The sequence below is a fragment of the Triticum aestivum genome, chromosome 2B (assembly GCF_018294505.1).
Source record: "Triticum aestivum cultivar Chinese Spring chromosome 2B, IWGSC CS RefSeq v2.1, whole genome shotgun sequence".
NCBI classification, from domain to species: domain Eukaryota; kingdom Viridiplantae; phylum Streptophyta; class Magnoliopsida; order Poales; family Poaceae; genus Triticum; species Triticum aestivum.
In genome coordinates, this window is record NC_057798.1 from 705875009 (window position 1) to 705886097 (window position 11089).

Sequence of the window (11089 nt, forward strand, 5' to 3'; positions counted from 1 at the left end):
ACGCTGCTGCTGCCCCGTTCGACTACGGAGTTGACAACCCCTCCTTCTTGCCAGAGCAACCAGGCAAGCCCCCCCTTGATCACCAGATATCGCCTATTCTTCTCTCTACTGCTTGAATTAGAGTAGTGTAGCATGTTACTGTTCGGTTACTCCTATTCTGTTGCATAGCCTATCATTGTTGCTACAGTTGTTACCCTTACCTGCAATCCTAATGCTTAGTATAGGATGCATGTATTCCATGAGTGGCCCTACATTCTTGTCCGTCTGCCATGCTATACTACTGGGCCGTGATCACTCATGAGGTGATCACGGGCATATGCTATAAACTTAATAATGTTACATTACTTATGATACTGTTCGGAGATGGGGGCTGAAGGGGCAGGTGGCTCCATCCCGGTAGAGGTGGGCCTGGGTTCCCGATGGCCCCCGACTGTTACTTTGTGGCGGAGCGACAGGGCAGGTTGAGACCACCTAGGAGAGAGGTGGGCCTGGCCCTGGTCGACGTTCGCGGATACTTTAATTAACACGCTTAACGAGATCTTGGTATTTGATCTGAGTCTGGCCACTGGCCTATACGCACTAACCAACTACGCGGGAACAGTTATGGGCACTCGACGTCGTGGTATCAGCCGAAGCCTTCGTGACGTCAGCGACTGAGCGGCGCGCCGGATTGGACTAGAATGCCTGCTCTTATATTAGGGAGGCTAGGTCTGCTTCCGGCCGCCCTCGCAACGTGTAGGTGTGCAATGGGCGATGGGCCTAGACCCCTGCGCCATAGGATTTAGACCGGCGTGCTGACCTCTGTGTTGTGCCTAGGTAGGGCTGCGACGTGTTGATCTTTCAAGGCCGGGCATGACCCAGGAAAGTGTGTCCGACCAAAGGGGATCAAGCGTGTTGGGTTATGTGGTGCACCCTTGTAGGGAAGTTGATCTATTCGAATAGCCGTGTCCCTCGGTAAAAGGACGACCCGGAGTTGTACCTTGACCTTATGACAACTAGAACCGGATACTTAATAAAACACACCCAAACAAGTTCCACAGACAACCCGGTGATCGCTTTTCCACAAGGCGACAAGGGGAGGATCGCCGGGTAGGATTATGCTATGCGGTGCTACTTGGAGGACTTCAATCTACTCTCTTCTACATGCTGCACGATGGAGGCTGCCAGAAGCGTAGTCTTTGATAAGACTAGCTATCCCCCTCTTATTCTGGCATTCTGCAGTTCAGTCCATCGATATTGCCTCTTTACACATATACCCATGCATATATAGTGTAGATCCTTGCTTGCGAGTACTTTGGATGACTACTCATGGTTGCTTTTCTCCCCCTTTTTCCCCCTTTCCTTTCTACCTGGTTATCGCAACCAGATGTTGGAGCCCAGGAGCCAGACGCCACCATCGACAACGACTCCTACTACACCGGAGGTGCCTACTACTACGTGCAGGCCGCTGACGACGACTAGGAGTAGTTTAGGAGGATCCCAGGCAGGAGGCCTGTGCCTCTTTTGATCTGTATCCCAGTTTGTGCTAGCCTTCTTAAGGCAAACTTGTTTAACTTATGTCTGTAGTCAGATATTGTTGCTTCCGCTGACTTGTCTATTATCGAGCTTGTATTCGAGCCCTCGAGGCCCCTGGCTTGTATTATGATGCTTGTATGACTTATTTTATTTTAGAGTTGTGTTGTGATATCTTCCCGTGAGTCCTTGATCTTGATCGTACACGTTTGCGTGTATGATTAGTGTACGATTGAATCGGGGGCGTCATAAGTCCTCCTTTGATTTTTTTTCTAGGTCAAAGTGACTTTTATACCAGAAGATGGGCACCAAAGGTGGGACGAGGAGGGCACAACCCACGAGGGCACGCCTTGATACGTCTCCAACATATCTATAATTTATGAAGTATTCATGTTGTTATATTATCATTCTTGGATGTTTTATAATCATTTTGTAGCAACTTTATATCATTTTTTGGGACTAACCTATTCACATAGTGCCTAGCGCCAGTTGCTGTTTTTTGGTTGTTTTTTACATCGCAAAAAATCAATACCAAATGGAGTCCAAACGTAGCGAAACTTTTTGGAGATTTTTTTGGACCAGAAGACATCCAATGGGCCAAGGAAGTTCCAGAGGGGATCCCCAAGGGGGGCACAACCCACCATGGCGCGCCCCAGGTGGGTTGTGCCCACCTCGGTGGCCTCCCGCACTGCCTCTTCGCCCTATAAATCGTCAAATATTCCAAAAAACCCTCGCGGTAACCCTAGATTGGAAGTTCCGCCACCGCAAGCTTCTGTGTCCATGAAGACCAATCGAGACCCCGTTCTGGCACCCTGTCGGAGGGGGAAATCATCACCGATGGCCATCTTCATCATCCCGGAAGCCACCATGATGAGGAGGGAGTAGTCCACCCGGGGGTTGAGGGTTTGTACTAGTAGATATGTGTTTAATCTCTCTCTCTCGTGTTCTTGAGATGGCACAATCTTGATGTATCGTGGGCTTTGTTAATATAGTCGGATCATATGGTGTTTTCCCCTCTTTATCTTGTTATGAATTGAGTTTTCCATTTGAGATTTCATTTTATCGGATTGAATACTTTTATGAATTTGAGAACACTTGATGTATGTCATGCATATGAATGCTCGTGGCGACAATGGGGTATTATATTGATTCACTCGAGATATGTTTTGGCACTCAACTCGCGGATTCCCGATGTGACATTGGGGTAATCCATGCATAGGGGTTGATGCACGTTCTTGTCTTTTGTTTCTCCGGTAGAAATCTTGGGGCACTCTTTGAGGTTCTTTGTGTTGGATTGAGTATTATGAATCTGAATTTTCTTTGGTGTTATTTTAGTATGAACTCTTGATAGATCGATCAGAAAGAATAAGTTAGTGTTATTTTAGTACGAACTCTTGATAGATCGATCGAAAAGAATAACTTGTTGTTATTTTAGTACGAACTCTTGGATAGATCGATCGGAAAGAATAGCTACAAACAATTTCTTCTTATATTCTTTGCTAGATATGAACTTTGGAGTGATTCTTCATCGCACGTTGAGGGATGGTTATATGATCCAATTAGATTAGCATTGTTGAGAGATTGCACTAGCGAAAGTATGGACCATAGGCCTCATTTTCAAGCATTGCAATACCGTTTGTGCTTCGTTTTATCAATTGCTACCTTGCTGTTGTTTATTGTTCTTACTACAAAAACCAATATCTACTATCCATATTACACTTGTATCACCATCTCTTCTCCGAACTAGTGCACCTATACAAATTACCATTGTATTTGGTGTGTTGGGGACACAAGAGACCTTTTATTATTTGGTTGCAGGGTTGTTTGAGAGAGACCATCTTCATCCTACACCTTCCACGGATTGATAAACCTTAAGTCATACACTTGAGGGAAAATTTGTACTGTCCTATAAAACTCTGCGCTTGGAGTCCCAACACGAGTCTACAAGAATAAAATTGCGTACTAGACATCACGCCAGCACTCCCTGGCGCGCCCAGGTGGGTTGTGCTCACCTGGTGGGCCCTCTCTGGTAGTTATTTGCTCCAATATGCTTCATATATTCCAAAATAATTCTCCGTAAATTTTCAGATCATTTGGAGATGTGCGGGGTGACTCTGACGTAGCTTTTCCAGGTGCAGAATTCCAGCTGCCGGTATTCTCCCTCTTTGTGTAAACCTTGCATATTATGAGAGAAAATACATTAGAGTTACTCCATAAAGCATTATTATGCATAAAAACATTATAAATAATAGTAGGAAAACATTATGTAAAATGAACGTATCAACTCCCTCAAGTTTAGACCTCGCTTGTCCTCAAGAGAAAACCGAAATCGAAAAACATGTCCACATGCTTAGGGAGAGAGGTGTCGATAAAAACAAAATACATTTTTAAAATGGCCTAGATATACTTATCTTCCAAAGCACGTACAAAATGGTCAATGGAGTGTTGACATCGTGCTTAGAACAAACTCCGTGCAAGTTATTTTTGGCACACAAGTTTTGCGAAAAACAGGGGGGCATGTGTTGACACCAGATTTTGGTATGGTCAACAACTTAATTAAAGTGGCTTAAAATGAAGAAATGATCTACATGAAAAAGTTCTGTATTGTCGAGGTGAAGATCTTTTAAGTTTGGGCTATCGCTATCCGATCTCATCTTGAGGGCAGAAACTATGCTCAAAGCACTGAGATTTTATATCCAGAGCACCGTTCGACCGATTATGCCTCAAGGGAAGCTTCAAATGAGAAAACTTTCTACACAAATTATCTTCGTCTCATCAAAAAGATTAATCTTTATATAAAATTGTCTCAATCCGAATTTGTATGCAAAAATTAGAGCCATCAGAGTGCGGCTCTACCACGAGGCAAAATATGGCGCGAGGGAGCAAACAAACGCCTCCTTAATGTCTGATGGGTCGCGCAAGCTATTCGGCCCTCAAGACAGCTCAGAATCAAAAAACTTTCAACATGAAATTTGTTCGTCTCGTTGAAATGATCAAATTTTCTTTTGGGCTCATCATCATCCGAGGTCGTTTGTGGCCTGTAGGATCTAAAAACCGAGCTGATGTTTCAGACTTACCTAAATCCGAGTTTGGTTAATTTTGAAAAGATTTGGAAGTGATTTGGAGTCCTTGTACGGGAAGTCCAGCCGCCTCGTAAATAGATGAGAGATGACGGCCGATTAAACGACACACAATCGATCAATTCATTTACCACTTTTAACCTTTACTTTTATCTTCTCCCTTTTTTCTTCTTCTTCCTCGTTCTTTCTTCGTTCTTCTTGTTGCAGGGCGGCGAACCTTGAGGCCCTAGGGGAGGTCAGGACGGCCTAGTGCAGCCAATAGTCATTGCGTGCCCTGATGGGGTCCCTCCCGGGCATGTGGGGTTTTGGGTCTACAAAAGCATCCGCCAGATTGCTTGCGTACCGCGCTTCCGGCAGGGTTTCCTTTGACGTGAGCTGCGGTGCATCACCTTCGGTGTTGGAGGTACACGATGACGTATATGTATGTGAACACAAAGGTTTGAGCTTGACTCACGGTGACGCAGGGGGCGAAGATCCAGTGCATGTCGGTGGCACGAACCTCGAGCGTTGTTACCTCGCCGATCTTTCGCACAAGCTCCGGGTACCTGCAGGAAATGTACAGAGCATGTATGTAGGCTGTGGTCAACGTAGTAAACGTACAAAAAGCTACTATATTGCTGATCTCCAAAAAAAGCTACTATATTGCTCAACGTGGTCGATTGGTATGTAACGTGCCTGGAGGCTCCGAGGCCGATGTTGTGGGGGAAGATGGTGGCGCCGATGACGTTGTTGTTGCCGTGGACGGCATCGATGCCATAGAAGATGGGGACGCCGAGGAGGAACGAGAGGGTGAGGCACTGTCTTCGACCATGCTGGCCCAGTCGGACGGGGATGCGCATTCCCAGGGCGGCCTGCCGCCGCCGTTGAGGAGGCTGCCGGCGCTAAGCTCCGGGAGGGCGTGGGGCGACGCCATGAAGAGCTCGATCTGGGCCATCTAGCCCGCCTTCTCCTGCAGCGTCATGCGGCCCAGCAGGCCGTGCACGCGCGCCTCACTACTAGGAAAAGGGCTATAGATAGGATTGACACTAATGGCGCACCTGGGAAGCAGTGAGCCACTACTATATACTAATGGTGCACCAGTTGGTGATGCGCCATTAGTGTGGAAGACACTAACGGTGCACCAGACAAAAGGTGCGCCACTAGTGATAAATTTTTTTCATTTTTACATACATACTAATGGCGCATCCGGCTGAAGTGCGCCATTACTAGTTCTAACTAGTAATGGCGCACCAGACTAGGAGTGCGCCAGTACTGAATTTTTTTTTATTCTTTTTTTTGCAAAACTACTAATGGCGCACCATGTCAAAGTGCGCCATTACTAGTTTAAACTACTAATGGCGCACCGTGCCACAGTGCGCCATTAGTATATATATATATATTTTACTTTTCTGCAAAACTACTAATGGGGCACCACCTGCAGGTGCGCCATTAGTAACCGGGTTACTAATGGCGCATTTGTAGGTGGTGCACCATTAGTAACCTGGGACCCCAACAAGATATTTTGGACAGCCACATGTACCCACTCACTTTCCCCACTTCATTCCCTCCACCTCCTTCTCTAAGCTTTCAGCTGCCTCCTCCTCCTCACCTCATTTGCACCATAGATTCATGAAAATTAAGTGGTGAAATTACCTTTTTTTGATAGGTAAGTAAGGGGAAAGCTATCTTCATGTTGTAGATCTACTTTTTTTCTCCCTAGCTCGCTCCAACAACATGCACATGCACTTTTTGTGGCCTAGTTAGATCTATGTATGTTTGTGATGTTGCATATGATTGTGGTGTTGCATATATGTTTGTGTTTGCAGGTACCGGTATTTGAAATGTGATAGTTGCCAATATTTTGCCGGAATGTTGATTCATTTTCGTTTCGGCGAGAATTTTAGCACTATGCATTCTTTTTGGTCCTATTTTTCGGGAAGGTCATGCCAAAAAATTTCTTGGTTCTAAAATATCGTTTTGCTCTACCCCGCAGGCGACCATGGTCCGCACGATGACCGAAGGCATCGTGAATAGGTTTTTGAGCTCCGCGAAGGCCGAGATGCTTCAAAGAACGAGAAGGAGATAAGATGTCCGTGTCGAAGATGCAAGCTGAAGAGCCTTATTGCGGACCCGGATTCTGGGCAGGTGCGGGACCACCTGCTCTTGCGTGGTTTCATGGATGGCTATCGGTGGCAAGGTGATGAAGATGACTATGAAGTCGTCCATGGAGGTCGGGCAAGAAATGAGTAAGGGCAACAAGACAACCACCGCGGCGAGGGCGGGCGAGAAGATGAAGAATCTCCAGGACATGATCACAACGGTGATGATGTACACAGTCATCATGTAGAAGATGTCGTACATGATGATGAGGAAGATCAAGATGAAGGGCATGATCATGAAGATGAAGATGCCGGAGCAGACGACGATGGAGACTGGGTGCAGGACCCTCATATTCAAGAGCTGCTTCGCAAGCAGACGGATAACGCAAGAGCTGCCGCCCGAGAGAAAGCCAACCTGGATCAACTCAAGATAGACGCGGTTACTCCATTGTATGAAGGATGAAGGCCCGAGGATACCCGCCTAAAAGTAACGCTCATGGCTCTGGATATGAAGGTAAAACACAAAATGACCGACGCATGCTTCGACGAGAACATGTCATTCTGGCACGAACGTCTTCCCAAGGGGAACAAGTGCCCGACCAGTTTCGAGGAGGCGAAGAAAATCGTGTGTCCTCTGGATTTACCACACGTGAAATACCATGTGTGCATGAACAATTGCATCATTTATCGGGACGAGCACGCGGAGTCTGCCATATGTCCGATGTGCGGCGTCACTCGATACAAGAAGAGGAAGAAAGCTCCTCGAAAATTGGTGTGGTACTTTCCGATCACTCCTCGTCTGCAGCAGTATTTCACGGACCCTAAGGTAGCAAAGCTCCTGCGTTGGCACGCGGATAGGGAGGAGAAGAAGCGGGAAGATGACGGAAATGATCCGGAGATAAATAAAAAAGACAAGATGCTGAGTCACCCTAAGGATGTGAGCCAGTGGCAAGCGTTGAACTTCGAATACCCAGAATTTGGGAAGGATCCAAGGAACATCGTGCTGGGCGCGAGCACCGATGGAGTCAATCCGTTTGGCAGCCAGAGAAGCACACATAGCACCTGGCCTGTGTTTGTGTGGATGTACAACCTTCCCCCCTGGTTGTGCATGAAGAGGAAGTACATTCACATGAGTATGCTAATTGAAGGGCCAAAACAACCAGGGAACGACATCAATCTGTATCTGGGGCTGCTGAAGGAGGAGCTAGACACGCTGTGAAAAACGCCAGCCAATACATGGGACGCCACAGAGAAAGAATATTTCCCTATGAGAGCCGCACTGCTCACGACGGTGCACGACTATCTCGGTTACGGATATCTCGCGGGGCAGGTAGTCCATAGATTTTCTGGATGCGTAAGGTGCATGGATGACACAACGTATCACCAGCTAGATAGAGATCCCGGGTCTTTGAAAACCGTGTTCATGGGACATCGAAGGTGGCTTCGCGATGATGATCCGTGGAGGAAACGCAAGGATCTGTTCGATGGTGAAACCGAACCCCGAAAACGCCCGCGTACGAGGAGCGGCGAGGAAATAGACGAGTTGTTGAAAAATTGGAAAGATTGCCCACTGCCGGGAAAGAAGTAAAAGGCGCCAGAGCGGGAAAGAAGCGAAAGGCGCCAGAGCGGGAAAGAAGCGAAAGGCGCCAGAGCCGCTGCTGGAGGTATGGAAAACGAGGTCTGTTTTCTGGGACTTGTCGTATTGGAAGATCCACCGTGTGCCTCACAGCCTTGATGCCATGCATATCACAAAGAACGTGTGCGAGAGTCTGCTTGGTACCCTGCTCAACATGCCAGAGAGGACCAAAGATGGGCCGAAAGCAAGGGCAGACTTGAAATCAATGGGCATCAGGAAGGAGCTTCACGCTAATGATGATGATGATGATGATGAGGCGAAGCAGGACACAGAAACTCGTCGCAAAGGCAAAAAGGCCAAGAAGACCGGAAATGACTACCCTCCCGTGTGCTTCACTCTAAGTCAGGAGGAGATCGAGCAGTTTTTCACCTGCCTCGTAGGAGTAAAACTTCCTTACGGTTACACGGGGAAGATAAGCAGATACCTAGACCTAGCGAAGCAGAAGTTCAGTGGGATGAAGTCTCACGATTGTCACGTGCTGATGACGCAGATACTTCCAGTTGCAATCCGTGGGATCATGGACGTGCACGTCCGTGAAACGCTATTTGGCCTATGCAACTTTTTCGACGTCATCTCTCGGATGTCGATTGGCGTGAGGTAACTTAGAAGGCTACAGGAAGAGATCGTGGTGATACTATGCGAGCTTGAGATGTACTTCCCGCCCGCATTCTTTGATGTTATGGTGCATCTGCTGGTCCATATCGTGGAGGATATCATCCAACTCGGGCCGACATTCCTGCACAGCATGATGCCATTCGAAAGGATGAATGGTGTCATCAAAGGATACATTCGCAACATGTCACGTCCAGAGGGAAGTATAGCCAGGGGCTTTCTGACCGAAGAGTGCATCTCCTACTACACGAATTATCTAGGCATCGAGAACCCCGTTGGTCTGCCCGTCAATAGGCACCTCGGCAGGCTCGCTGGATGGGGTCACCATGAGGGTCGCCGCGAAATGCATGTCGACTTTGAGGGTCGACTCGCCGACTTTGAAAGAGCAAACCTAGTCGTGCTACAACACATAGACGTGGTCGATCCTTGGGTGGTAGAGCACAAAACCTTTATTGAGAAGACGTACAATGACCGAGGCCAACAGAGGACGGACGGAGATATAATCAAAGAGCACAACTCATGTTTCACGCGTTGGTTCAAGCAGAAGCTTCTGTCGTACCCTTTACATGAGGATTCTTCCGCCGAAGAACAACTCATATTCGCCTTGTCACAGGGCGCCGAGCACAACCTGATGACCTATGTGGCGTACGATATCAACGGCTACACATTCTACACCGAGAACAAGGACATGAAGAGCGGTGGTTATCAGAAATCCGGGGTAACGATGGAATCCTACACCGGTAACGACAAGGACAGATACTATGGAAGGATCGAGGAGATCTGGGAGCTGAGCTACGCTGGAGAGAAGGTCCCGATGTTCCGTGTCAAATGGGCCAAGAGCGTCCTAAAAGAAGACCGGTATTTCACCACCATGGTTATACCCGAAGCCAAATCCAAGACCGTGGGCGCAAATGTCACCGCAAAAAATGAGCCATGGGTACTGGCTTCCCAAGTGGACCAATGCTTCTTCATTACCGACCCGCCAAAGCCCAGTCGTGTTGTCATGAGGAGAGGCAAAAGGAAGATCATCGGAATGGATGGAGTAGCCAATGAGCAAGACTTCAACAAGTATGGCGACCCGAAGATCGAACATGACGACGATGATGAAGTAGCAGCACACACCACAAGAAGAAGCAGGACCACCCTACCTAAAGGACGTCCGTTCCACAGAAGAACTCCATTTGCGAAAAAGAAGGGCAAGAAGATTGTGAACAGATAGCTAGCTAAGATTGATTGTATTTAAATCGTGTCTTCATTTCTCGGGCACTTTTTGATATCATGAATATTTTTAAATTTCATGGGCACTATTTGAATTCATGAATATTTTTTCAAATTTGATGATGTTTTTCATATTCAATATGAAAAAATATTGAATATTCATGAGGACACTCGATCTCGATCCCCCTCCCTCTCGATAGCTATTTGATCCCCCTCGCCGCCGAGCACCCCCCGCACCCTCCCCCGCTCCGCCGCTGCCAAGCACCCCCCGCACCCTCCCCCGCTCCACCGCCGCCGCCGACAACCCGCACCCTCCCCCACTTTTTGATGATATTTTCAAATAACAAATTTGATGATATTTTCAATTAACAAAAATTGATGATATTTTCAAAAAAAAAACAAATTGATGATATTTGATGATATCTTCTGTTCTAGTCCTCATGAAAATAACAAATTTGATAAAAAAACAAATTATTAGATGCAACAAGAAATAATGAAAAAAAAGTTACTAATGGCGCACCCTAGGTGGGTGCGCCATTGCTGTCAGAAAAAAAAAGTTACTAATGGCGCACCAGAGGAGGGTGCGCCATTGCTATCAAAAAAACTACTAAATGGCGCACCAGAGGGTGGTGCGCCATTGCTATAGTGTCTAGCTGGACACCCCTTCGCCCGATCCCCCCTTCCCTCTCCCTTGCCAGATCCCTCTCCCTCGATCCACCGCGCCGCTCCTTCCCTCGTCCCTCCCTCCACCGCGCCGCCGCCGCCGCTGCCCCGACCCACTGCACCGCAGCCGCCAACGCGCCCCCGCCGCCTCCCTCTCCCCTTCCTCCCCCTCTCGAGCGCCGCCTGCCCCTCGAGCCGCGCCTCCGCCCTCGAAACCCTAGAAACCTCGGAGCCGCCACGTCGCCGGACATTGTCGGACTCCACCCCCGCCGCCCCCGCGCCCCCCCACC